The sequence below is a fragment of the Scomber japonicus genome, chromosome 23 (genome assembly GCF_027409825.1).
Source record: "Scomber japonicus isolate fScoJap1 chromosome 23, fScoJap1.pri, whole genome shotgun sequence".
Classification (NCBI taxonomy): domain Eukaryota; kingdom Metazoa; phylum Chordata; class Actinopteri; order Scombriformes; family Scombridae; genus Scomber; species Scomber japonicus.
The window spans coordinates 17,239,340-17,265,635 of NC_070600.1; the positions used below are offsets into that span (position 1 = coordinate 17,239,340).

General features: G+C 40.0%; 1 protein-coding gene across 1 annotated transcript in view; it reads left to right on the top strand.

The window, feature by feature from the left end:
* The first annotated feature begins 11,743 nt into the window (after positions 1-11,743).
* The window catches only part of ptn (pleiotrophin), a 40,568-nt gene continuing 26,015 nt past the window's right edge, over positions 11,744-26,296 (top strand). Inside the window, exon 1 of the mRNA XM_053313903.1 lies at positions 11,744-11,831. The gene's annotated coding sequence lies outside the window, so the exon portion shown is untranslated. The remainder of the gene's footprint in view (positions 11,832-26,296) is intronic.

Here is a 26,296-nt window from a genome sequence, read left to right on the forward strand (position 1 = left end):
CAGTTACATGAAAAAGTGTTATTGATCAAAGCTCTTTGTGGCCTTTGGATAGTATATTCTACAAAATTCAGAAACAGGCAATAAACACACAGAGAAGGAGAGTCTTTTAGGATTCCGAGGTGGATCAAAAAGTAATCTCTTAGCTATAGGGAATGATTTCTTTTGTGTGTTTTCAAGTGTACATTTAGGAAGTCTTTTGTAAATGTGGCTAGTAAAGTGTCATTATCATGCTGCTGGCGGCCAGGATACTGGGGATTCAATCAAGAAGTGGTAATGGTGAAAGAGACACAATGACCATGTGGATGTAGATAGTTGTGTTGGGTGATGGCAAATTTTAAACATTAACTCTTTTCCATATCAGCTGGTATACAGTATGTGTTTATTTTGAGTCTCAAGATGACCTTAAAAAAATAACCCATCCTTCCTTTCTTATAAATGAAAAGTTAATTTAATTCATTAATTCAAATGCCATTGCCTCTTTTGGCCAAAGCAGCAATTGTTCAGCAAAGTTATACGGCCTCACTTTAAACTTTAAAATTCTTTGTTCAAAACTAGAAAAAAACATTTTATACCGCTATCAGATGGTGATAGTTCATGGTTGGCACCTTATCCCTTAGACCACTGGGCACTACCAAAATCGAGTAAATCACACATTGCGTCAAATGCTTTCATTAGCCTGACTTTCCCATTTTTGACTCTGTGTTGGCACTATGTCTTTTGCATGTTTAATATGTTTCTTTTTTCTTACCTACTTTTTAATTATACATCACCAACCTGTCAAATGGCAGGCTTTAAACCTGCTTTAACTGATATACCACCACTCAGGGGCAGCAGAAACAAGTTGTGAACTTGATATGGTGAACTTGTTGGCTAAAAGTTACTTATTTACATGTCCAGATGTTACAGAGCAACATGATTATTCATTTGGAATCAGGTTTCAGTCCATTTGGTGAATTTAGGTCCAGTATTCACTCTCCTTTATTTCTGTTTTTGGTCTTTCTCTGAGAACAACACTGTGAGAGTTGGGTGATAATTCTCTGTAGGTTCATAACCACTATGATGCATCTGATGCCATTGTCATTTGATATATTGTTATTGTTAAAAATATTGATTATAGTATAAAAGTAATAAAAGTACCACCATATCCCTGTCTCTATATAAATATAGACATAGTTTCTATCTATCTAGATTAATAGCTATAAATAGCTACATAGATTGATGGTTAGATAGATAGAGATTACCCAAAATTGACTTCCTTTGAATGTCCTCGCTGCCATACTGACAGATTCAAGACTCTTCACCGTGAGTGATATACAAGATTTGGCCAGCGCCTCAGCCAGTTGTTTGCAATCTGTCGGGGTCCTGTGAATAATGGTTATGGGGTGTTAAAGGTCAACACAGTCCGGCCTTACCTGCATGGAGTGGGGCTATTCTAAACCTCATTAAGTGGAAATCACAGAGCTCCTCTCAGACCAGACGCATTCTCATCTGTATGCCAGGAGACACTAATTCAGACATCAATGTGGCTGGCACTCTGCTTTGTCTGCTTGGCTAAAACTGACCCAAATAAAACGGAAATGAAACCCATATCACTACAGCTGCTTTGTCCGGGGTGATTTTCCACATGGTGTCAGTCAATAAAATAATTTGTGAGTGCAAATAGCTTCAAATGCTACATTTTTAATATTTTAATCAATATTCATATGCCTGATGCAAGTCAACATTAAGCTGAGGGCTTATCTTTAAAAAAAACATTCATAGAAGTATAGAGGGAAATTAAAAGTATATAACAGATTTTGTTGTAAAAGATTTTTTAGTTAAACTTGCAAACCCACTCATGCAATTACAATAATGGAGCCCGTTGGGGAGGCTGCATTATAATGCATCACATTTAATACTTACTAATGAGAGTACAGCTTTGGTATACCTTGGTGATAGATGGAATCTCATCAGCAAGCATTAAACTTGGGGCACTGCAATGCAGTGGCTAATTCATGCACTTTATTCCAGCAAGAATGTCCATTTCCATCAATGACACATTGTTCAGTGCTGAAGCACATTTCCACTGAGGCTGCTGCGCGTAGCTTCATTAAAAATGGATGTTAATCAGAATGAGCTGAGAGTATATTGTGATCAAAGTTAAGTCCCAATTGAAACAGAGTTCACTTTGTCTTGTCTGTAATTTGAGCTGGACATTCATGTATCTTCGTTACAGCTGCTGTAGCTTCCTCTCAGCATCATGATCAAGTTTTATAAGTTGATAAATGTGCCTCTTATTTACAAACAAGTGAATCATGTTTAATCAACATTGATTCAATTTTCTCGACTGAAGGGAATAAATTAGCTTTTGCTAACTCAAATTCTGCAGGTAGTGTGGAACAAATCCCCAAGTTTTAATTAAAGGTTGATCGCTTGCTACAAGTCCCTGCTGTTTTTTGTTTTCAACAATGTACTTCATTTGATCAGTATGAGTGCTGTAATGTAAGTAATCGTGGCCGAACATAAATCCTTATTGCAGATGGTCCGAACTGTGCTGTCAGATAGACTTTTATTTACTTTACCACCTCCTGGATTGACAGTGAGCACCTGCAAAGGGCAGGACCAGCGCCTGCTAAGCTGATGTGTGTTTACATGCTTGACTGACTCGGAGAGAAGCCCGCAACTGGCGAAATGAGGCTGTGGAGCCTGGTGCCAATCACAGACACTTTAGCTGTCTTGCTAAATCCCTTGAAGAAGAGAGAGAGTCAAATATGGAGACAAATTCATCACTTTTGCATATGGTCACTATCGCCCAGGTGCTATCTCATTACTGTAAGTATTACTCAATCTTCTTCTAGAAGGGGGGCAGGGGGAAGACTGTGGTTGAATTGCAGCTGTGTCTCAACCTCTCTCTTCAGCCCTTTGGTGAGGTTGCCAGTGGTAATTTCTTTTCTCATCGATTGGGACAGCAAACCCTCTCAAACACTGACAAATGGTGATCAGCTGGATTGAGACAGAGGTGTTTTATTATGAGGATATTGACTTCTATCTAAATTCACTTAAGTACCACAGGTAGGTCATCTGTGTGCGTACTGCGTAGGCAAGGTAACGATCAGAGCAAGTTGTAGCACACGGTATCGGATGCTTGCATCTGTGCGGCACCTACACAGAGAACTCCCGCCATCACACAGACGTCAAGAGCATCAGGTATGTGGGTCAATGCCACTTTCCTTTCGGCGCACCCTCAGAGGAGGTGGAGGAGGAAGGTTCAGCGTTTGGTCACAGAGCTGTTTCCCTTCCTTCTTTCTCTCAATCGGCAGATAAAAGGGCGATGCGGTGCCAAGCAAACAGCCCCCAGCCCACTGGCTACAGACTAGATGACAGAGAACAAATCAAACAGAAAGACGAGTGCTCCCTCGGGGGTTCAGGCTCCATCAGTGATAGCAGTGATCCCAGGCAGTTTTTTTTTTCATCCCCTTCCCCAGCCTTTTCTGTTACCCAGCTTGGCACTAATCCTATTGTTAAAGGTGACTGCCGGGAACACTGAGACGCTCTGAGCTGAAGTACGGAGCTCTGTGTTTTTTGGATGATGACACAAATTTACTTTTACAGAACCAGGCAGATGATCGGTCATTGGAGTTTTTCCTCACCCCTCTTACTCCGGCCGTCATTCTATCTCTGTGTTTGTTGCTGTTTCTTTCGAGGCAATTGTCTCACTCATTGGCCTCAAAGCTATTGTGCACCAAGCATGAGAGATACATTGAACTGTTCATTCTTTTTGAGGCTTTGAGTTTTTTAGCAAGAGAAAGTTCAAATTGTTGATTTCTCTTTAAGATCCCGGAAATAAGGAGAAATGTATTTTCTGCTGAGAAAAGAAAAGAGCGGCATAAATAAAATGAAAGGCTGCGCAAATACCCAAAGGAGAAAGAGAGAATGCATAACCAACAACTTTTAAGAACAAAACAGCAGTGAGCAGCAAGGGTTTTTTTAAAGGCAGATGATGGAAGATGCTTTTTTGGCATTTCCATCACCTCATGATGACATTTCCAATCCACCCATTAACGTCTTTTCACGAAGTGAGTGAGTCACTATCACAGAGATATGACAAAATATATTTTATTTCTTCCAGTTGTGGATTTTTTACAGTTTGACATTTTTGACAAACTACACTGCATTGAAAAGTCCTCTGCCCTCTATAAACTTAGTTCATCCCCTCTCTTTCAGTGTCTTTCACAAGTTCTTAATTTCTGTTTGAACTATGACTTGCTTGAATCTTTTATACGTTTTCATTTTCTGTCATCATCCCTTCTTTCTCGATCTCATAGTCGATTATGTGCAGCCTTCAACATCAAATGACTACAAGAAGGATCACGTACGTTTTCTATTTCCAATCTAATCCTTTTTTTAAAAAAAGAAAAAAGAAAAAGACATTTTTATTATCTTGCCTCTGCTCTATAGCATGAGATTGAAAAGCCATTAATGAGAACATACACAGGCCATACTGGGAACACAGAATTAAGCCATTAGAGATTAATGAGTTTTTGGGGGGAAGCGTATGGAGGCAGATAAACGCTGGGCGACCGGGCCAGACTGTCGGCTGGGAGACGAATCGGGTGAGGGCTGTTTTCGCCAACGCTGTCACGCTCCACCGACCACGTTGGAGTGTTTTGGCTGCTTCAGATTAATTGTCAGTCATAAATTAAATTCTGCAGTGTTGAAACAGGACAGCCAGGACAGGAGCTTTCAGTGACATGGTTATACATGAGTATAGGAGAGGACATGTTTGATTTATCTGGCTTGAGCCGCTCCAAAGAATAACTGAAAACTCGACATCCTCTGTGATCCTTGGGGATCACTGGTTTCCAATTATCATACAAAAGTATCAGGCCAATAAATCAGCATTTATTCATTTTCAGTCTGATTATGTGGCTAATCAATAGATTTTCAACGTTATACTGCTGATGCTAAAAGTGTATGATGATTAATTAGCATCAAATGGATTTCAAATGGAGATTAAATACTGGATTATGCCCTGAATAACAAATGCAGCTGCAGAATTGGACGCTTTAGAGGTAAACTTTTGCTTCTTACATTGTTTAAAAAATGAAAATGTGGAGAAAAAAAGTCTTGTAGTTGCTAGCTGTTCAACAACAGAAAAAGAAAACATGACATGTCATATTCTACAGGGAATATCAGGGATGGTCTTTGGAAAGTAAAAATCTCTTTACTTTTATTAGCTAGGGCACAGGCATATAAATATTAATATTCAACCAAGAGCTTATGCTTTATTAATGAAACTGAGCTTCTTGTGAAATTAAATGGGCATAATGGGATACCGTTCATTACCTCATGCTGAATAGATGAAAGCCATAAACTTCACCAGGAGATAAAGGTTGCACTTTCATAAAGATAGGATCGTGACAGGAATCAATTTTACTGAGGTGTTTATGTTTTGACTGTATCTAGTTGGAGTTAGTATAGGAGAGTGTTTGTACTGATCAGGGCCAGTACAAAATGAAACAGGGTATTTAATATCTTAAAGCTGCACCAATAAATATTTTACATTAAGTACAGATCAAGTGACATGGATTGCTTGAGGAACCCTCAGAAAATTATCGACTCTGAAGCTCCCCTCAGCTCTACAGTGTCAAAAGATCTTTCAGCTCATTGTTTTGGTTTGACTCATTTGGTTCAGTCTCAATGCTCTCATCAACCCTCTTTTCCAGCTGCAGCACAGAGATATTTTCAATGAGACAGCTTAGATAAACTCACCATCAGCACAGAGCGTTTATCTTGGTAAAGAGTCTGATTTATTGTGCAGGAGCCTGTTGCAACAAAAACAATGCTAAAAGTGAATATTGGACTTGAGTTTTTTAGGTGGACACACACACAACTCAGTTCAACTGTGTGTTGCTTGTTGCACTGCACCCTTGTGGCTAATATGGTAACACACCTAGGATTAGATAAAAAAGGATGTAGCAACACTATTTGATGGCGTCTTACATGTTAGACTTGTATTCATTCCCTCAAAGATAATGCAGAATACAGTTTGCACATTATCAATGGCATAATTTGCTTATCCTAGCTGATCCATAGTTAATCTTCATGTGAAAAACATAGTTTAGATATACTTCAACCCCAAGAATGAATAAATGAATGTTTTTTTAATGACTGAAATAAGTAGATTTGGACCAATTTATTATTTCGCCTGCAATTCAATATTTCCACCCAGATCTTTAAAGTGGACATGTGTGTCTTATGTGTCTTTGTATTATTTTTACACTGTTATAATGTTGGATATCTTTGTCAAACATGTGAAAATGCTCTTGCAAGAAAAAAGCCCAGACTTAAGCCTGCTCTGAGTGCTTCCTTTGCAATGTTACCTCTACTTCCTCCTTGTGATGACATCACAATATATGGATATGACATCCACCAACAGCTATCAGATCAGTAGCTTTGTCGCTGAGGTTGTTCCATGTGTTGTTTGCGTTGTCCCCTCAAATCGGATTCTGGCTCAAACATATATGAATGTATTTAGGAAGTTCCCATTTTGAGTAAAGAGCGAAAAAAATAAGTGAAATCCGACTATTGTTTGTCAATGTAGCCTCTGGACATGCTGTTTGCTGCTTCCACAAGCTAACCAATCAGAAGAAAGTGGGTTCATCGGAATGGGGGCCTTCAACCAATCACATTTTGATTTATAGTGGGTGGGACCAAATATCATTCACCTATAGCACTTCCTGAAGGCCAGAGCTACCTTGCACGTAGCTTAGCTCACTGCACCTACTGAAGTTAGGTTGTTAGCATCATGCTAAGCAAGGATTAGTGTCCTGTCAGCCAGTCCACCTGGAAACCTATTTGCAAATAGTGGTGCATTTATTAGCTCCAAGCAGCAGACCAAATGCATTGGGAGACAAATGTGTTTTTCTTTCATTTGTACATGAATTATAACAGCACATACTGCATGACTGTAGTTTTGTTTGTTTGAGAGGGAGAGCAAGCCGCAAGCCGTGAACAGCTGTTTCACTGCCTCCCCCTGCTGATTTTGACAGAGAATCGTTCATAAATTCAAAATATATTTAGCACTCTGCACTCTGCAATTTTTTAACAGCCTCCTCAGTCAATTCATCCTGAATGGTGCCTGGCCTGAGAGAGAGTTAAAGAGAGGTCAAGACTATTTTGATGTTCATTGACAAGAATGATATGTGTTCTGGGTGGCTAGTTTTATATTTTCAGTTGTTGTCTTTATATATCGTTCATTTCTCTCTGTCTGCCATTGTCCTGATATAGTTTTGTGTTATCTAAATCAAGCGTGAGGACAGATTGCAAAGACTTCTGAGACAAAGTTGTGATTAAGGTCACTGTAAATAAACTTGACTTGACTTGTTTCATTAGGTGCACTGCAGACAGCTGGATACAGTAGTTAGCTGGATACAGATTTAAATGGCGGTCATGGCCCCACAGATGTTCAATGTGTGTTCGTGCGTGTATGTTTGTGTGTGTGTGTGTGTGTGTGTGTGTGTGTGTGAGCTCTTTGTCCTGTGTCTGATGTGACTTGCGGCATAGCAGGGTACATTCTGTGAATCACACTGTCAAGACATTTTGTTCCTGCATTTTGTCCTCATGCACTATCTCAATGATGAATGAAATGCGTGGACAGTGCTAAAAGTACATTTCTGGCCTTGATTCTGGAATATGTTTTTATGGAGGGGGAGGGGGAGGGGTGTATTATTATCTTATATCTATATATTTTTGAGTGATTTCAGAGTGTCTTCTGAGACACAGTTATTTTCTCTCTTTCTCTTACAGCCATAAATTCAATCTCTATCTCCTCCAAGACATGTTGCACAAATTGAATACTTGCTTTAAAAAAAAAGGTGTGGAAAAATGACTTTTCTGCTATTTCCTTCTGTTCTCATCTGTGCAGATACTTTGTGGTGTTTGTGGGTGTCAGAGAACGATAGGATGGAGAGACAGAACCAATGGAGCTGTGGTTAACAAAAAAAAGAAGAAGGAGAAGAAGAAAAAAAAAAAGAAATGCTGAGGCTGACTTCGACAGGCTGATTTCATTTGGTTTCATCAGACTCTCACCGCAGACAGGCCAAGTCACTGCTGTCTTCTTATTGGGCTGCCGGTGGACATGTACTCAACAAACAGGGTTAGTGGGGCTTAACGATGACTCCATTCCTGGTTTTGTAGGCTCAGATTGACAGAGGCTAGTTTAAATTGAGTAAAAATAAAAAGGGAGCTGTTGTATATAATATAAAGATCACATTTTACTCCTTTATATATATGGCTGAACTGTTTCCTGGATCTCCTTTTGTGCTTTCAACACAACAGAAAATCAACACCATGAACAGCCCATCGAGTGTCGTCATGATTTTTGTTCATCATTTTTTCATCATTTGTCATATCGCATTTAATCAAATGAAGGAAATGATATCATTGGAGAAGCTCCTTGTGGATGGCACTAGAGCATATCCCATACTTAGAGGAGGGCCGAGGGGGGTGCAAATGGATGAAATGTATTATTAATGAGTGGTATATGAGAAGGGAGCAGTTGAATGGTATATCGTTATCAGTGGGGGGTATGAGTCATACTAATTACTGGCCATCACTGGGGTTGATGCTGAAATCCCCAACAGTGCAACATGATGCTTAACATGTGGAAATGCAGTGATAGCTAAGCTCTGTCACATAGGGAGCTCCACCACAGCAATTGGGGTTGGGCAGCATGAAAGAACAATAAGCTAAAGTGGTGGGTAATTATTAAAACAATAACACAGATAAGCTTTCAGTGGTTGGAAAAAATTGAATCAGGGAAGACTTCTATTCCCTTTTTGTTGATGTTCTGAATATATTGTTGTTGATGCTGTTTGGCCGGGTCTGCACTGATCCTTCTAAAATGCCTTCACTTTGTTCATCTGCTTGTTCTCTTCCAAAAATCAATGCCTTTCTTTTTGCCTTAATTTAGAGTTTCAATATGGACATATCTGTCTGAGGCAGATGCACCAAACAGCCTAAAGGCACCTCACTTACCAAGTAATCTATTATTTTGCTGCTGATCAATGTGCTGAGTAAAAGGTATAATTGCTCACCCATTTCACCATTTTTTTTCAACTTAGCACCTCTTTGATGACTTTCAAAACATGCTTTCAGTTGCTGGGCATAAAGCATTCAAGGAATTTAGTGTACTTAGTCTCAATAGTATATGAAAACATTTTTTAAATTTCAATTTAACTGAGACAAACCACATTCTCTGGTGAAGAGCCTGTGATGTGATTGAAAGGAAATAGGAATGAGAAGTCTGTGCTGAGACAAATAAGAAACCTTAACACCAACAATGTCATTACCACTAGAGAAACTCAATGTGCTGATGACACTTGTGTGATAGGATGGAACGCTCCAGAAGAGCTACTAAAGAGATCTTGTGGTGAGATTGTTTTCCTGACTTTTAATCCAGCTTTTGAGAGGAAAATGTGCAAATGCAGTGCCATGCATCATTTAGAGAACTTGAGTTGACTTGAACTTGCCCTTGAGGACTTAACGATTGGCTTGGATTTAAAAACAGCTCTGGTGAGAAGATGTATTCCTTTTCCCAACAATGTTAACCACTGATGACTAACGCTATTTATTGTCCCTCTCTTTGAATTAATTATGTTCCATCTCATTGTGTAATAGTACTTGAATGTGCATCCACCTATAAATGACCACTAAATTACTGAAATAGTGCATTATAATCACTTTGTGAATGACTCTGAGTAACACCTGAACAGCAGTTTCTTGCTCCAAAATGGGTTATATAACAATTATGAGGTAAAGAGCTAGCTTTTTGGCACTGTGAGGCATTCTTTTCTTGTGTAGAAGTCGTGCCAGGCACTCAATCAATAACCCAAGCAAGAAAAGACAGCCTTATAAGGTGACATATAAGGCCATTTCTCTGTGTGTGGACTACAGAGAGGGTTTACAGAGGCGGTATGACATCAGTATTGTGTGCAGGGCTTTGTGGACAGAACTAATGGTACTCTTTATTGATTGTGTGTGCTGTAATCTGTCAATCCAGACTTGTCCAGCTGCGGCAGAGGACCGGGGCTGCTCTGTTGGGTCATCTCCAGCCATCTGCCGTTCAAAACACCATGAGTATACCCACAGCATATTACTGCACTCCCTCTAAAAGGATATCTGGCCACAAATGAGCCATAATAGAGCTAACCAGGAACATGAGAGGAAGAGACAAATAGATTTAGATAGGTACTGCAGTTGTACAAACAAGTGTGAGGTTTAATAAAATATCAAGTCTGACAGTTTAAACTAGCCTCATTATAACTTAAAAAACTTTTCTCGTGATAAATGAGTCACTCCAAGTCGTAATCATGTAGGACTGTGGTGTTTTGTTTAGTGCTGAATTCTTATCAGTTAGTTTAGCATAAACCAATGACTTTTGATAATCAATTTATCAGACAATTTAAGCCGATGCCAGTTTCTCATATGCTAGGATTTGCTGCTGCTTTGTGTTATTTGATTGTAAGTTTAAAATATTTAGGTTTGGGGCTGTTGCTCAGATAAAGCAAGCAATTTGAAGATCTCACTTTGGCCCGATTGGCATTTGTCACCGTATCTAAATTTTATGGACTAAATGATTTACCAAATAATAAGAAAAACAGATAATAATAATGATAATAATAATAATGGTTAGTCTGAGCTCTAATAATTCATATAAAATAAATGAGTTTGATATATGGTGGTTCGATAACTCCTTATGAGAAGAAACAGCAGGGTGGAGACATATAACTGCCCTCAGCAGCACTTTACTGTTCCCTACACTTCATCAAACTCACAACAACAACACCTGTGTCTAAGTCCCACGTGGCTGAACAAACCAATCAGACGCGAGGAGGACCAAAGACCAAAGCGGCAGATTCTACAAATGACTGTGACTGTTCTAAAGTGGCTGATTAAACATTTAAATATGTATAAATATGTAAATAATTATTTGTGTAAACATATATCTGTAAATGTGTTTTAAGTAAGAAAAAAAATCAAATTCATGAATTGATTTGACTTCACTTCTAAACGATATAATACCCAAACCCTAACACTGAAATAAAAATAAAACTTCCACATAAACATGAGATAATCAGATGTCATTCACATGACTCGTTACATGTGGTTTTTGCAGTGCAGGCCCATGTAAAAAGCTGAAAAACAAATCCAAAGCCCAGCTGGTATTTGTCAATATCCTATTGATTGTTGTGGTGGGACTCACTTTTCCATGGATCAACAAGATATTTTATATAACTCCATGTGGTTTGACTGCTCTGCTGCTGCCAGCTTGCTCACTCCGGGGGCCGGTCCAAAGCACATACAGTCACATTTAGTCTTTGTTTTGGTATTTGGATCATTTTCTCCCTTCTCTGTCTGTTTATATGTATCTGCCCGTCTCCTCTCTCTCTCTCCAAGTTCTTTCTCCTTGTCCCCATGGATGTCCCAGGCACTTTGGCTCTTAACTGCTCATTCGCTTTCTTTTTCTCTCATCCCCCATCTCACATCTTCTCTCTGGTGTCTCAGTGAGTGCCAGGCAGGGTTTCCCTGGAGTGACCTTGAGGGTAATGAGCTCCTGATCACGAGTCAGGAAACCCGGCATTCAACACCCACCCTACCAACTCTCCTTCTCCACCCCCTCATCCCATGCAACACAAGAAAAAAGAAAAAAAACTACACAGCTATCGTATGCTCAGCCCACAAAGAGAAATAGTATTGGAGAGGCAGGGCAGCAGGGCAGAGGTGCAGATGAAAAGAACCTAGAGAAACTACTTCTTCAAGCTCTGATATACAACTACCAGACCTCCAAAGTAAGTGGATTTTTTTCTTTTCTGGGTGCACACTTATTGATGCATGGGCTTTGGTGGGCTAGGGGTAATACGATGGTAAGGTGAGCAGCCAGGAAAGCAGAAAAGTTTGGAGCCTGGAGTTAAACAGTATTCTGGGCAGAGAGACTTGGTAGTACAGATGGGGTGAAGGCCATTTCTTTTGGTGTGTTTTTCTCAGTGTGTACTGTATCTGAGTGTATATTGGAGGGGTGGGATTATATGTTTTCCAGAACTGGCAACAACAACTGTTGTGTTCATATTGTTTTTAAATCTCATAGCAAGAGAACTTTTGGTAAAGTTCCTCATGAAACTCAGTAAAGGTTTCTCTGGTGATTAAAACAATGTTTTGCATTTGTGCATTTTCCCTGATATTTTGTCTTATCGTAAAATATGAAACAGTAAAACTAAAATGCTTCGGTAAACATGGTCCTAATCGCTTCTGTGTTGCTCTTTCCATTTTAAGCAGATTTGTCCCTGGGGCTGTTGATAATAAACATATGAAAACATAAGACTATTAAGCTTAAAATGCTGAGAATTATAACCGCAGATGGGAAAGTGGCTTGTAGACATGCTGGGTAAACAATTGAAAAGTCCCAATAATCCAGCACCCATAGGCTTTGGACTATGGTGTTAAATCATTAAATGAACCGTTTCCTCAGTGATTAGACTTGAAACATCCATATGTTTTCTTTATTATCGCTATCAGCTAAATATATGCAAGCCCAATTAAGTATGTCTGTGCATGTGTGCTGGTTTAAGTGGGACAGTTTTTCCCAGGATGTTGTAATTTGGGTCAGGCCTGACTGGAATGACAAACCCTGAGTTGCTGTATTGTATCAGCGCTATGAGGTCCTGCAGACCTTCTGCTTGCGTTGCCATGGCTTTCTTCAGCCCTGGTATAGCAACCCGAGTCAGACCAAACAGTGTTCCTCTCTGTCTTATGGGCATTCCTGCAGTAGACAAAAGCTTTCCCCGGCTCATTCTTGCTCGAAATGAGGTGTCCGCTTCATTTCTTTAGAATCAACACATGGTGTGGTCCTAATGAAAGAGCTGGGGGAGATTAAACATGAGGTGGAGATGAGCTTGAGAGACCAGCTTTGGTCCGTAGGAAGTCAGAACACAATGTGGATTAAGCTGGATGACAGCCAGTCGGGCCATACTCATAAAACTTCTTCATTTCTAAATAGTTTCTGGCATTTTCCTTCCAAGATGGCCACTTGGAGGCCTTTCAGAGACATTTTACACATTTTGCCCTTTCTCTTGTTAAAACGCTTGCCCCACAGACTTCACCACGTGATCAATGCCTATATGTCAAGACTAAACACAAAGCCAGTTCATTTCCTTCAGTGTCCTCACAAATGCTTTGACGAGACTGTTCTCCATGGAGGGGAGCTGGAGCAATAAGGCATAGAATTGCGCTGTTAGGGCCCTGAGAAGTCCGCTCCAGGGGGGAGGGAAGCGCAGTGAATGGAGCCAATTCTGGTCTATAGGGCACAAGTAAGTGAGAGAGAGGGAAACCAAGAGGGTAGGGGGATGAGGACATACACAAAGATCCTCACATTGAGTGGTTGGTTTATTCTTGTGGGGTACGCACTGACCCCTCACATGTGGGATGAACAGAATGAGCCTTGATGGGGTCCAGAGGGCCTCCAAAGAAAGGGAGGACAGGATAAAGAGAGGAATAGAAGAAAAGAGGAGGGGAAAGATGCCAGGAGAGAGGCCTGTCAAGGAACGATCCTTCACTACATCCAGTTCTAGATGTCATAGCGCAAAAGTAGCAGGAAAGTAGAGCTGGAAAATCTAATGGGATTTATCATAACCTATAATTAATTTTCATGGTATTCATCCATCTTTCTTATTGTTGTCTTATAGTTGCTCCTCCAAGGCACTTATTGTGTTGTACTTGTTTTTACAAATGAAATGTGATAGTACTGTGAAGGAAAACTGTAAAATTGTAAAATTATTTCCCAAAATGTCCATAAACATTTTGGCACACACTAGCCCAGAGTAGTTAAGACATGCATGAACTGATGAAGCCCCTTGGACCAGAGGCGGAACGTCTTCACAGACATATAACAAGTCCAGTTGCTTTCAATTCAATTCTCACAGAGAAAACTACGACCTGGACGAATGAGAACTTTGACAGACAGATTATGGCAGAGTTGGTTGACCAACACCCTAATTCAATTTTGACCAACTGTATTTGATGTACGCATGGTTTTCCTGTCCGTTGAGGGTTTATTACTTTGAGTGACATAAATCTCTAAAAAGAGGTTTTAATTTTTGTTAATCTGATCTGACTAAACTGTTGTCTTCTTAAAAGATCTTAGGATCTTAAGATTGTCTTAACACTTGCCTTTCTACCCGCTTCCCCTTGTTGTAGAAAAGTTACCAAAGTCCCCAAAGCTCAAGAATCTGTTATTGCGACATATAAAATAATGCCCAAAACTACTAAAATACTTAGTTGAAGTAGATGCAGAGATGTTCACAATCACATTGCCTGAGCTGGCCACTGAAATTTTAGTCAGTGTTTTATTCCGCTGTAGCCATGAGCTGTGACTGCAAGGGGCCTGGCTCCTGAGGCTGCTGGGTTAATAGTCATGTGTGGAGCAGACATTCTCATGGAGACGTCAAGCTAAGCAGCTATCTCATTACAGGGAAGGCCGAGACAATCAAAAGCTGTCCGGAAAACCTCTAAGCTGGCGATGAGACAATGTTCCTCTTGTGTGGTGTTGGTCCCCATTGTCCGAGGGAGCCCATTGACGCCGCTACTAATGCCTTTTGTAGTGGAATTCAAATGCACGAGTCGTGTGTGTGTGTGTGTGTGTGTGTGCGTGTATGTGTGTGTGGGTGTTGTGGCACGCTGTGAATCTCTCAATTTCTTTTTGATCAGGTAGATTTCTGCTGTGTAGCTTTGCACCTTAAAAAAGGTATACATTTTTAGCAATTCTACTTTTATCCAGGGGAAAACAAATATGTAATTGTGACCTGCATCTCACTGCCGTGCTGTCGGCTTGATCTGCTGATTGAACCTCAGAGAGCTAATGATACCCAGAGGCTTCCTACTGTAATCAGTCAGCTCATTAGTGTCCCACTCTGTCACACAACCAGTCACACACACTTACACACACACGGACAAACACAAACAAACTGTCCCCAGGCCTGATGGTATATGAAAGAAGAGAGGGCAAAGGTCATAGTTTGGTACTGTACCTACTGAGAAAGTAAACAGCTGTAATGTTGGTAATGGCTTTGTGAGTTTTGGCCTAATTAGTACAACACACTCTACTATCACGTGGAGAACCATAATTTATTAATTAATTAATAAATTAAGTAATTAATTCATGTTTTGGACATTTTGAAGTACTTTGTCTATCATTTCAGGCATCCATTTTGAAATATGATAGATATCTCATATGGTGTCTTTAAACTCCAGTTCAATCAAAGAGAACTTTAGGTCTGCATTTTTTTTTGCCCTTTTTTTTTTTAATTGTTGTTGTGTGTTGACAATTTCCGGCACTCAATCAATTAACTCAATTCATGACAATGATAATGTTGCACACCGCATAAGCACATCTTAAGAGTGTGCTAATTGATTTTCATAGCATACAGAAATGTTTGGATATTAGTTGCTGTCTGGAATAGAAGTAAACAAACAATGACAAATCTAACATTTTAATGCACTGACTGAATAATGGTCAGCAAAAATGTTAATCCACAGCCATATAGAATTTTTTGGCCTGTGCAACAAGCTATAAACACAACATGTTACCTTATAAAGTTTAAATGGCCAAAATGTTAGCAAACAGATGACTATTTGCACTTTGAGCAGACAGGGAGGAGCATTAGCATTCATTTGGAGTCTTGTTTGTGTCTGCCAGACAAGTCCAATAGTCACTCTCCTTTCAGTTCTCCTTCAGCACAATATTCACCAGCTAGTTGATAACGTTGCCTTTTGGTGCTGGGGAAGTAGTGTAAGGTCAGTTTAAAAAAAAAAGTTTTCATTGAAAACAGCTGTGTTTGGAACCAATTGATGAGAGTGATGAAAGTGAGTCAGAATAGTGATGTTGTGGGGTGTAACACCAAAACATTGAGTAGAAAGATGCTAAAAAGCTCTGTAGGTTTTCCCTACAGCTTCTGAAGGGAACTACAAAGTCTCTGTGGGTTCTTCATTATTAGTGACTTTTTCACACATACACTAGTTATTTGACTTACTGCTAATATAAAAATACTGAACAGAGCGGTTTCTAGTTATACAACTTGTAAATAAGTAGCATATTTGCATATATGCTTTTTAATTATCGTACAAGCAGCTTAAATGGTTCCTGCAGTGTATGATTTTAAAGCTTTGGACATAGACGCCGTCGTTGTGCATCTTTAGCAATGTCATACAGGGAATACAAGTCCTTAGAGTACTCCCCCACCCCTAGTTTATGTGTGTACAGACTTCAGAGTGTGAAGCACAGGGAGTGTGTAGTGTTTGTGTTCATCTAATGAACTGAGGGACAATCCTGTCCCTGTCACGTACCATGTCATTAGAGGAAAGCTCAAAACTCAGTCTGACGAAGAGCTGGACAAACAATGCTGCTTTATATGAGTATACATTATATGGTAGTTGCTTAAAGAAAATGTCATAATAATAAGCAACTGGTCATTCTTCTGTGAATGCTTCTTTTGACGATGGTAACAGGTACAAAAGAAATAAAAGTAAGCCACTAGGTATCAACTTGAAAACTTTCTCCCCAATGCAGGACCTTGTTAAATGGCAAAGAGGTAAACCCTGAGGAGACTATTAAATAAGAGCCAATACACCCCTAAAGTTCCACCTAAATGCTGTAATCTATTGGCTCAATCAATGCAATCTCATTTTATTTAGAGCCACACTTTGGGTGCTTTGTAGCCAAGAGGAGTGGATTCGACCCGGCCAATAGAGTTATAAGAAGTATTATAATCATTTCTACAGAGAGAATTTGATGCTTGCGAGGCATAAACAGTGTTATAAAAGAAAAGATGGGGAGAAAGCATTTAGGCACACACGGTAGTAGGTCGCTCACAGGGATGCAGGGATTTGTTCGGATGTGGCCACTGATGTTAAATGGAAAGTTAAATTGATCGTGAGCATCACTGTGGAACACTATCTGCCACTTAGTGTCTCTATTCCAATCCCACTGCTAATTGGATTGCTAATGGTTATGTTGCACAGGGGTGACAAACTCCTCTGATTAGAGGGGTTTGCATAGTTTATCATGAAATTCAATCAAGTGCATGAAAAAAAGCTCCAAGTTCTTTAGTATAACTCTCTTCAACTGACTCAATGAAATATATTTAGATCTTTAAAAAATGTCTGCCTTTTCCTCTTTGTAGGTCTTTTTATCAGGCCAAACAGTGGTTACTAGGCTGCTTGAAGGGCAAAATCTTCAATACTTAATACCAAAATAATTTAAAACAGTTTATACAGCCTCCTAATGCCAAAGGGGGTGTCTAATCCTTGGTTAAATCTCAGCAGGTTTTAATCTGGCCCAGTGGAGAGTTTCTGCGGCTCTGGGTTGTCTTCCTGTTCCTCCCTCAAGGCACTGCCTTCTGGAGAAAGTATGATTTGGAAATGTAAACACCTAAGATGGCTGGGGAGAATTAGACAGGCCTACTCTGTGGCTGCAAACACCAACGACTGTTTTATGTCCACCCACCAATAAGTGATTAAAAACCCGGATCAGTAAAGGTGGGGGTGCTTTCAACAAAGCCCAAGGGGTGGAAATGTTCTGTCAGACACTCGCAACTTGCCCTAAATACTCTAAAATGTGTTTGCACGTCACAGCTGTCCCTTTAGTTGTAACTGAATAATGCATTGTGAATCTCTCACTTGAGAGTTAAAAGTTTCATCCTCATGGAGGCAAAAGGAGAGGGAGCAGAGAAAGAAGAGAGTCCAGTGGGAGAAAGGCGAGAGAGAATCATTAGTCATATGCATTAGTATTCCTTCCACAGATTGTGCTGTGAGACAGCCGGTCTGTCCAAACAAACAACCAGCAGAGGGGGGATGCCTCATTATAACTTCCCCTCTTTTTTCTCACTTGGAGTTCACATTCCATCTGACCATAAACACCAGGCCAAGGCTGTGGCCCTGGCCTCTGTCTCAGCTGGAGTTTAGAGATGTTAGCGGGGCAAGTAAAGCAACAGTTCACATGCTGTTCAGTACATGATGGGGACAGTACAGTACAAGGCAGCATCCTGGGAGAGGAAGACAAAAGCACAATGTGAATTTATATTGTTTAGACCTATGGGCATTTAAGACTGCTTGATGCATTGTCTGGTCAAAGAGGCATCACCTCCAGACATCCACTCTACTCACTTCTGCCTCCTTCCATCCTCAAAACTTTTGATCTGAGAGTTGCCAGTGATCTCAGAAGGGGGTTATTGCACTCAACTGGCACACAAAACTAAACTGTTGTTCACCAAGACGTGGGAAAACCATCTCTGAATTTCTGACACCAGCCATGTTTCCATTACAACTGTGCCCAAGTTTATCAGTGCATCACAAATGTTTGGGTAGGAGCTTCCTGGACTCAAACTGAGTTTGTTTGAGGTGCTCTTTGGATAGGGATACATGTATATATTAAAATACAAGAAAACTCCAAGATACTCTATTTTAAAACAATTAAAATGCCTTTATTGTCATGGCATAGTCATGTTAGACCTTTAAATGAACTGTTTAACTGTGGGCCAAAACGATGCCATCTGCTGGAGTTTGAACACCAACATGCCCTTTAGGCCACAACACTATGTCCAAGTGGAAGATTCCTATTGGTGGAAAAACACTAGAAAAGAGCCAGGTGTCTTATGAGATCTGTTTGACTATTGGTTGGAGAAATTAGGGAAGGAATAGGAGAGAGAAAGTCCTTACAAGGTTGTGAGGAGGGCATACTGAATTAAAGAAAACAACATTCATAATGTGAAAACATGAAAGCAGAAGGTGTGAAATTTGCAGAGCAGAAGAAACAGTTGAGTATGTCCTTATGAAATGCAAAAAGTATGAAAGGGAAAGAGTGAAATGAAAAAGGAATATAGAGAAGGTACTGTAGAAGTGTTTTTTTTGTATGCACCTTTTAGTGTGTGAGCCCTAGCAGTGATCATTCCAAACCAAACGCTCCAACGTTGTCTGCTACCACTGTATGAAGACGAAGAAAAGGAAGAGGAAGAGATCTGTTGGACTCCCTGGCGAGGGGCTAAATGCCAAATGTGTCAGAGTTTGTTTAAAGGTGTAATATAACCATGCCATGACAATAAAGGCATTTGGATTATATAAGTACAGTCCATTTAAAAGAGAGTGTGTTGAAGTTTATCTGTGCGTGTTGGTATATATGGGGACACAGCAAGTTTATACAATTAAGGAAGCATGAGTAACTCTAATACATCAAGATATTTCTCTGCTGCTGCCCATCTTAGAGGGCATTTGTGTATTTTGAGGTAATAAATGTTGTAAGTTGTACGTCGTTCTGTTGTTCCACTTGTTTTTTTGTAACATGCACAATGACTGTTTGGAATTGAACTGGGATATGCATTTACATGAACCCCAGACACCCCTACTCTTTACTGGTGGAGTGAAGGCATGAAACATATTCTCTTTTTCGATATCCGCTCAGGTCTTTTATGTACAGAAATTGGCACACAAACAAGGAGATGAAAACTTACCAGCAGATGTCCTTGGATACCAGGTGACCACCTCTGTGCTTCCAGAAAAAGAATAGAGCAATATTTTAAAGCTTGTCCCTGGGGAAGTACCCTAACACGTACATTAAAGTACTCTTTCTTGCAAGTCAGATTTTGAACACCTGCCCAGGTGACCTTTAAACATAATCATTTGGGAACACTCTGAAAATCTAATTTGAATAGCCAATTCCTCCTCCGTTGAAGTCCTTAATAGTTCTTGTCTTGCACTCTTGAGAATCAGAAGAGCAAGTCAGTGCCACGGTAATGACACAATCCCTCACCAGCTTCTCACCCACTCAGTGCTCCATGAGGTCAAGTTGAAAGCAGTAGAGAACAAATGTTTTCTTTTTTTTCTGCGGACCACTGGGTACCCCATTCTGTGCCCTGCCTTAACTGACTTTAATAACATGGCATTTAATAACCTTTTTACCTTTACCTCAGGCTGAGTGGGCACACATTTGTAGACCCAAAGTATCAGGAACTGCTTTGTACTTTTTATGGTGGATCAAAAGGTAAAAAAGGTAGATCAAGAGGGCCCATTAATTCAAAATCCGTAATGTAGCACTGATTTTTTTTGTCGTTCAAAGGAAAAGAGGATCAAAATTGATATAAGCTGAGATTCTGTCTTTACTATGCATTTGTAATGTTTCTCTACTCATTTATTTACATGTTCCTTTAAATTTTAACCCAACTTCATGTTTGCACGATGTATTAACTGTCAAAAAGAAACTAATTATGTGTCAGTGAAAGTACATTTTTATCTGCCTGGAGATGTACATTTTCCACACTAAAAATACTTGATATGTCTTTAGACTGCATGCTCTGTAGAGACAACCAGCTCTGCACTTAATATAAAGAGTCATCCGTCAGTTTTGCATATTTGCTCTCTTTTCTCACACAGGGGGAAACTACCTTGACTGCAGTGGCTTGTGTGACACAAATTATAAAAGCGGGTGTCAACAGAGGCAGAAGCCACGCCACACTCTGCAGTGTTGGTACACAAGGACTCAATGTCTCCTCTGACTCTTCTAATGCTCACTGGCAAGTTGAAAGGTCATGTTCAGTGCCCTGGGTCGTAACTGTGGGCAAGAGCCACTACCCCCCACCATTCACACTCCTGCCTTCACCCTTTAACCCTGCACCCAGCCCACAGCTGAGCACAGCCAGTGTCATAGAAGGGCTGCTGGCATTTGCACAGCTACTCTGAGGTTCTTTTTATTTTTTATTTTGAATGGGAATGACTGAATATGTCCATGCAGCAAAATAGACTCCCTTATTTATTTGTAAATTGTGCAACATATAGTATGGTCACATTTATGGTGTGGAATACAAAGCTGGAGCCAGTAGTGTTTTGTGCAGATAATTGTAGACAATGACAGCAGCGGGTACACAGAAAATGTGGTGGGCTGCGTTCTTGATGGATAGAAATAGCTTACTGCAGAGGCTGGGTGATGGTGAATAGGATAAATATGTGAGGTGGACTTTAGTAAATATTACATTGTGAATCTGAGCAAAGGGACTAAATGAGTTTGGTTTGGGCCACATTTTAAAAGTGGGGAAAATCTGGGACATTTTTGTTCCTGATTATCAAACCGTAGCTACCTTAAACCAATCTTTAGTATATTTGTCAGTGTCCTATTTTTTTAAAACCACTGCAGCAGATAACAGAATAAATGAACTAGCTATATTGTGTTTTAAATTCATTGTTGCTTTTAGAGGGTATTTTAACAGAATACACTTGTTTTACAATTGAAACAAATAAGCCAAAAAAGATTCCAAGAGTTTCACTCAGACCTCTTTAACTGAAGAATCTGTGGTGAAGTTCAGTGATGTCCATCGGCCAGAGCCATCAGTGCAACTGCAGACAAACAAGCCGCAGCCAATTTTATTGTGGAATAAATTAGGCGGTGTGGATGCTGTGTATTGAATTCCCATCAGCCTCTCCAGCTGACGTCAGAGGACCTCAGGCGGTGAATCTCTGTGGTGCTGCACGTGCCCTCCTCGGTGACTGCTCTCCACTTAAAACTCCAGCTCTCAAACACATGCACATACACACACACACACCTTGGTTTCCTCCTGGGACCTGGATGCCAATTACATGCCAATTACTATCTTTTTTTTCTTCTATTTTTCTCATTTCAAGTCAAGGACATCACATATAAAAAGTTATTTACATGTTTATTAAGTTTGGTGTTAAGGCAAGATTTCTGAGGACTCTCTGGGAAAACAGGTGTTCAATTAACTTCCAGCCAGCTGCTATCACAGATATTTCAAAACTGAACACTTAACTTTTGTGATAGACATCCAGATAGTGCATCATCCATGCTAGTTGGCCTAATGAATTTTTGCCTCAGATCAGCACTTTGCTCTGGAAAGTGAGGCCAAATAAAGAATCGACTGAGTATTTCCAGACTCCACAGGTTATAGTCTGGGCTTTATCTCTGTCCAGGAAACTTAGCAGGGGAAGACAGTGCTAAATGAAGGCAGTGCGCCATGTTAGCCTCCCAATCCCATATCCTCATGCCAAATGGCCCCAAAGACAATGCAATAAAAGTGAAGGATGTGCTTCGGCCAAAAGTCACGTCCTTGACAGATCAGGGATGTCCAATCTTCCTCTGTCCACCATCCTCAGTAAATAACTTTCCCCCTGCTTCCTCGATGGCTGGAAATAAGACTGTCACTGGGTTCAGGAATATAGTGAATCTAGTCTTGCAAGCTATGTTTGATTCATTGAGGGTCACACAGAGCCCAGCAGAATAGGAGTTGAGTGACACTATCATTGCAAACTGGAGTAAACAAGTTAAAAATAGAAGTCTTTCCCTGTCGTGGAAGGGTGTCTCCAAAAAATGGCTGTTTCTCCTCAAATTTCGCATAGAAAAATAAAATAAACAGGTTATTATATACTAACCACAAAAACAACAACCACACAATGCAAAAAGTTTCAGGATACCCTTCCAATATAGACTTGTCGCTCCTTCCATCCTAATTATATCTGAAATTCAATAGCAGAAAGTTGAATTAAAGTTTTTTGGCCACTTGGTGGCAGCAGAACAAGCCATAAATGAAAAATGACATATCATAAGCTTATAAAATTGTGATGAAAAATATGTTCACATCTAAATGGAGCAACTTCAGCGTTCACTTTGAGTTGCGTGTCTGCCCACTTGAAAATTTTAAGTCAATATTCACTCTGCTTTTAGCTCTGTTTGTAGTCTCCTCCTGGCCCTTTAGCAGCTAAATGCTACACTATTTTCACCAACTTATTGTTAACTTTTTTTGTATGCCACATGGTACTGGGCTGGTGGTGTATAGCCAGTTTATGGAGCTTCTTAGTTGCAAGCAACCCCTTTCATATTAGTCATTTGACTTATTGTTACTTTATCAGTATTGATTAGTGCATCTTTAACTGATATTAGTTACAAGTTTAGTAGTAAGTCAAACATTTAATAAAGTAAAAATCTCTTCTAAATGAATCAGGAGAGAATAAATCAGTTCAAATGACCAGCGTCAGCAAATGTTTGTGAAATATTAACAGATAAAAGCACGACTTTACAGAGACTGTATTTACTGATTTATGTTTGAGGAGGACAAACAGCAAGTGATGTATGATGATGAACGTCTCATCGTATCTCCCTGTTTTGACACTGTATTTTCTGAGAGACAGAAGTGGAGTTTTGACATGTTTCAGAGCAGCTTGCAGTCGGTGGATATTTCACGCCTGTTTCACTGAATGAATTTTGATGGGCTGCTGTGGTCCAGTCGTCTTTAACAGTCCCGACAAGCCTTTGTTCTTTCCCTGTTTTCATGTCTGATCCCCAACAGCCCGCAGGGGAAGCTCTGTCAGCCTCGCGCTCCGAAAGCCCTTCTGTTTGATCAACTTCTAACATATTTGAACAATTTAGGCAGGGATGAGTGCAGGTAATTCAAAGCCTGCCAAAAAGAGTGTTTTGGGGAGATGAGAGGACACGCAGGTTCACAAGAAGTAACAGAGAAACTTGATTTTTTCATTTCTGCGCTGCATCATACTCTAAAACTACCCATCAACATGGATGATATTTTCAAATGAAACCTTAATGCTGCTGACATCTTCCATCTACAGAAACCCATTTGAAATGATCCTATCATCCCCAAAAAACATCTCCACCCTTCCTCTGCTTCCCTTTCCTCAGGCAATAACTTATTTCACCCAGTAGAGGCCAGTGTGTAGTTGATGAGGTCATCCACTCGATATGACAGCTACACTGCAAAAAAAGGCTTTTGAACACCTTCACATGGAGATCACAGTGAAGGGGGCGGGGGGGCATGGATATTAGTCCAGTCTAAGCTGGAGAATCACTGTGAGGAAATCAATGGGACATCGAGCAGTAGGAAACAAAGACACACATACAGTGTGATAGTGAGGCAAGTTAAACGTTAAGGCCATCTCTGCTATTGTTTGAGGTACTGTAGAAAACACACACAGAGAGTGGAATATATCTTTGAAAGGATGCTGAATATATCTTTGAAAGGATGCTGATTGTGAGTGCCATTAAATGCAAGCACTGCAATAGAGTGCAGATAAGAGGTCAGGGCCATTATGGATACAAGATAATGAGAGCCTAAAAGAAACCAATATCATCATCAAAACAGTTCCTCACTTCAAATATCTGCCTCCCATTGAGAAGAAACTGCTTTTGACTTTGCTGAAAAAAAATAATATTTCAGTTTTCTAGCTCCATGAGGAGAAGTGAAGTGGGACTAGGACATTTTAATCATCATTTAGCACCAAAATCTAATTTCAAACATCCACCTACAGCTGTTATAATTTAATGATCTTAGGGAAGGTGTAGAGGAGTAAGTTAACAGTGTGAATATGCCGAAATATTTCACAGCGAGGAGTTACCAGTGAGTTACATTCAGTTTTGATCTTTTATTAATGAAGCTGTGCAATTTAATTTTTTAGCAATTTTTAGCAAGTTTAACAGATTTTGCTGCTGGGACAACTCAGATTCCCGTGTTTCTATCATTTTTTCCTGGAATGTGTTGAAAGAAGTCGGTAAAAGAAGTTAGTCTGAAATTTTCTCAACAGATCGATTTTTTCCACTTAATTTAAGCAAAAAAATAATGATTTAAAGTACTTGTCAGTGTGTTGTTCTGCTCGAGGAATTTTCCAGCAGAACAAGTGTCAATATGTATAATATGTACCTTATTCAGCCAGAAACTTAAAGAAGTTTGCAAGGATATAAATAACAAAAACACAACCGAGAGTTCACCTGAACTCTTTCCAGCTATCTTTAAGTTACAGACAGGCTGCTGAGGGTATTTGAGGTGGAAAAACTGCAGGGAGGAACAAATCCCCGACCAAAAGTAGCAGAGAAACACTGTTATTGAACGCTGCACCTAAAACTCCCATCTCTCTGCAGGTTGTCCACCTGGGAGCAGAGTGTGGGTGAATATTAATCAACCAAACATTTCAAACTGGAGATGGGAATCAAACAGAGAGTTTGGACATGTGCATAATAATTAACAGTGAGTCTACACCTGCCTCCAGCATGTTGGACACATGTGGTGCCAATTGAAGGGTCACTGAGTGGTGTCCTTGAGAGAAAATAAATGACTACTGATGATTGCCTCCTTCCAAATCACACAGGTTAGTGATTAAAAAGCGTAAACTCGCTCGGTTGCAGTCATCCCTGAAATTGGACGGATATCGAGGTAATATAGCGACTCTGGGCTGTAGAGACCAACTATTATTGTCATTTTAAAATCAATAGGTTTTTTCCAGGGATGGCTTGTGAGGTCCTTGACTGGTTGAGGGTGTGTGATGTGCATCTTGCAGATGCTGAACTGTATTTCTCTCCACTGCTGCCGTGTGATCTGAGGTAAGCCTCAGCCTGGAGGGAAATTTACTACTGTTTGCCTTTGTGAGGCTTTCGTAATCTGCAGTCGAGCTTTGTTCTACTGCCACACAGGATACAAGGGAACCAGTGGGGCTCTGGTGCTTCAGTGAAACAAAGAAGCCATCTTTTGTTAGTCAACATCAGGCACTTTATAGGCCTGTGCTCTTGATACCTATTTCAAGAAGGTATGAAGAGAAAAAAACATAAAAGGACCTCTGATTCATAGTATGTGGGCTCAGGAGAGAATCAGTTTGAATGTGATGGGTAAATATATATATGTATCATATGGCCTACTGTAATATATATATATATATATTCTTCAGTATCCTTGTCAGCAGCATAACACTTATACTGTAAACATGGTGTTACATCTTCTCAAAATGGCAGGAAGAGCTGTCAAAGCTATCCACCTCAATTTGTTTTGCTAAATAGACTTTTTTCAGTTATTGTCTTGTGTTGATGTCACACAGTCAAAACTCCTTGTCTCGTGAGCGTCTCAGTGACAGTACAGTTTAGCGTGTCTCCCGAGCTAATGTTGCCACCGCTGTCACCACAGCTTCCCTCAAGATGCCTGAGATTTGCAGGCTGAATGTGAGGAGGATGAGGTGGGAGAGGAACATTAATGAATCCTTTGACGTTTTCACTCACATCTTCTCTCTTGACTCGCATGCAGCACAGCGCAATACTCCAGTTGGTAATACAGGAATACCAAATGAACTCAAATGTATAAAAGTAAATTATTCCATCTTTGACTTGCACTACAAACAACAACATAGGCATAGGCAGCGATAACAGAAAATAGCCCCCTGCTGCTTCACATTACCCTCACATCCAATGTAATTTTCTACAAAACTTGATGCATAA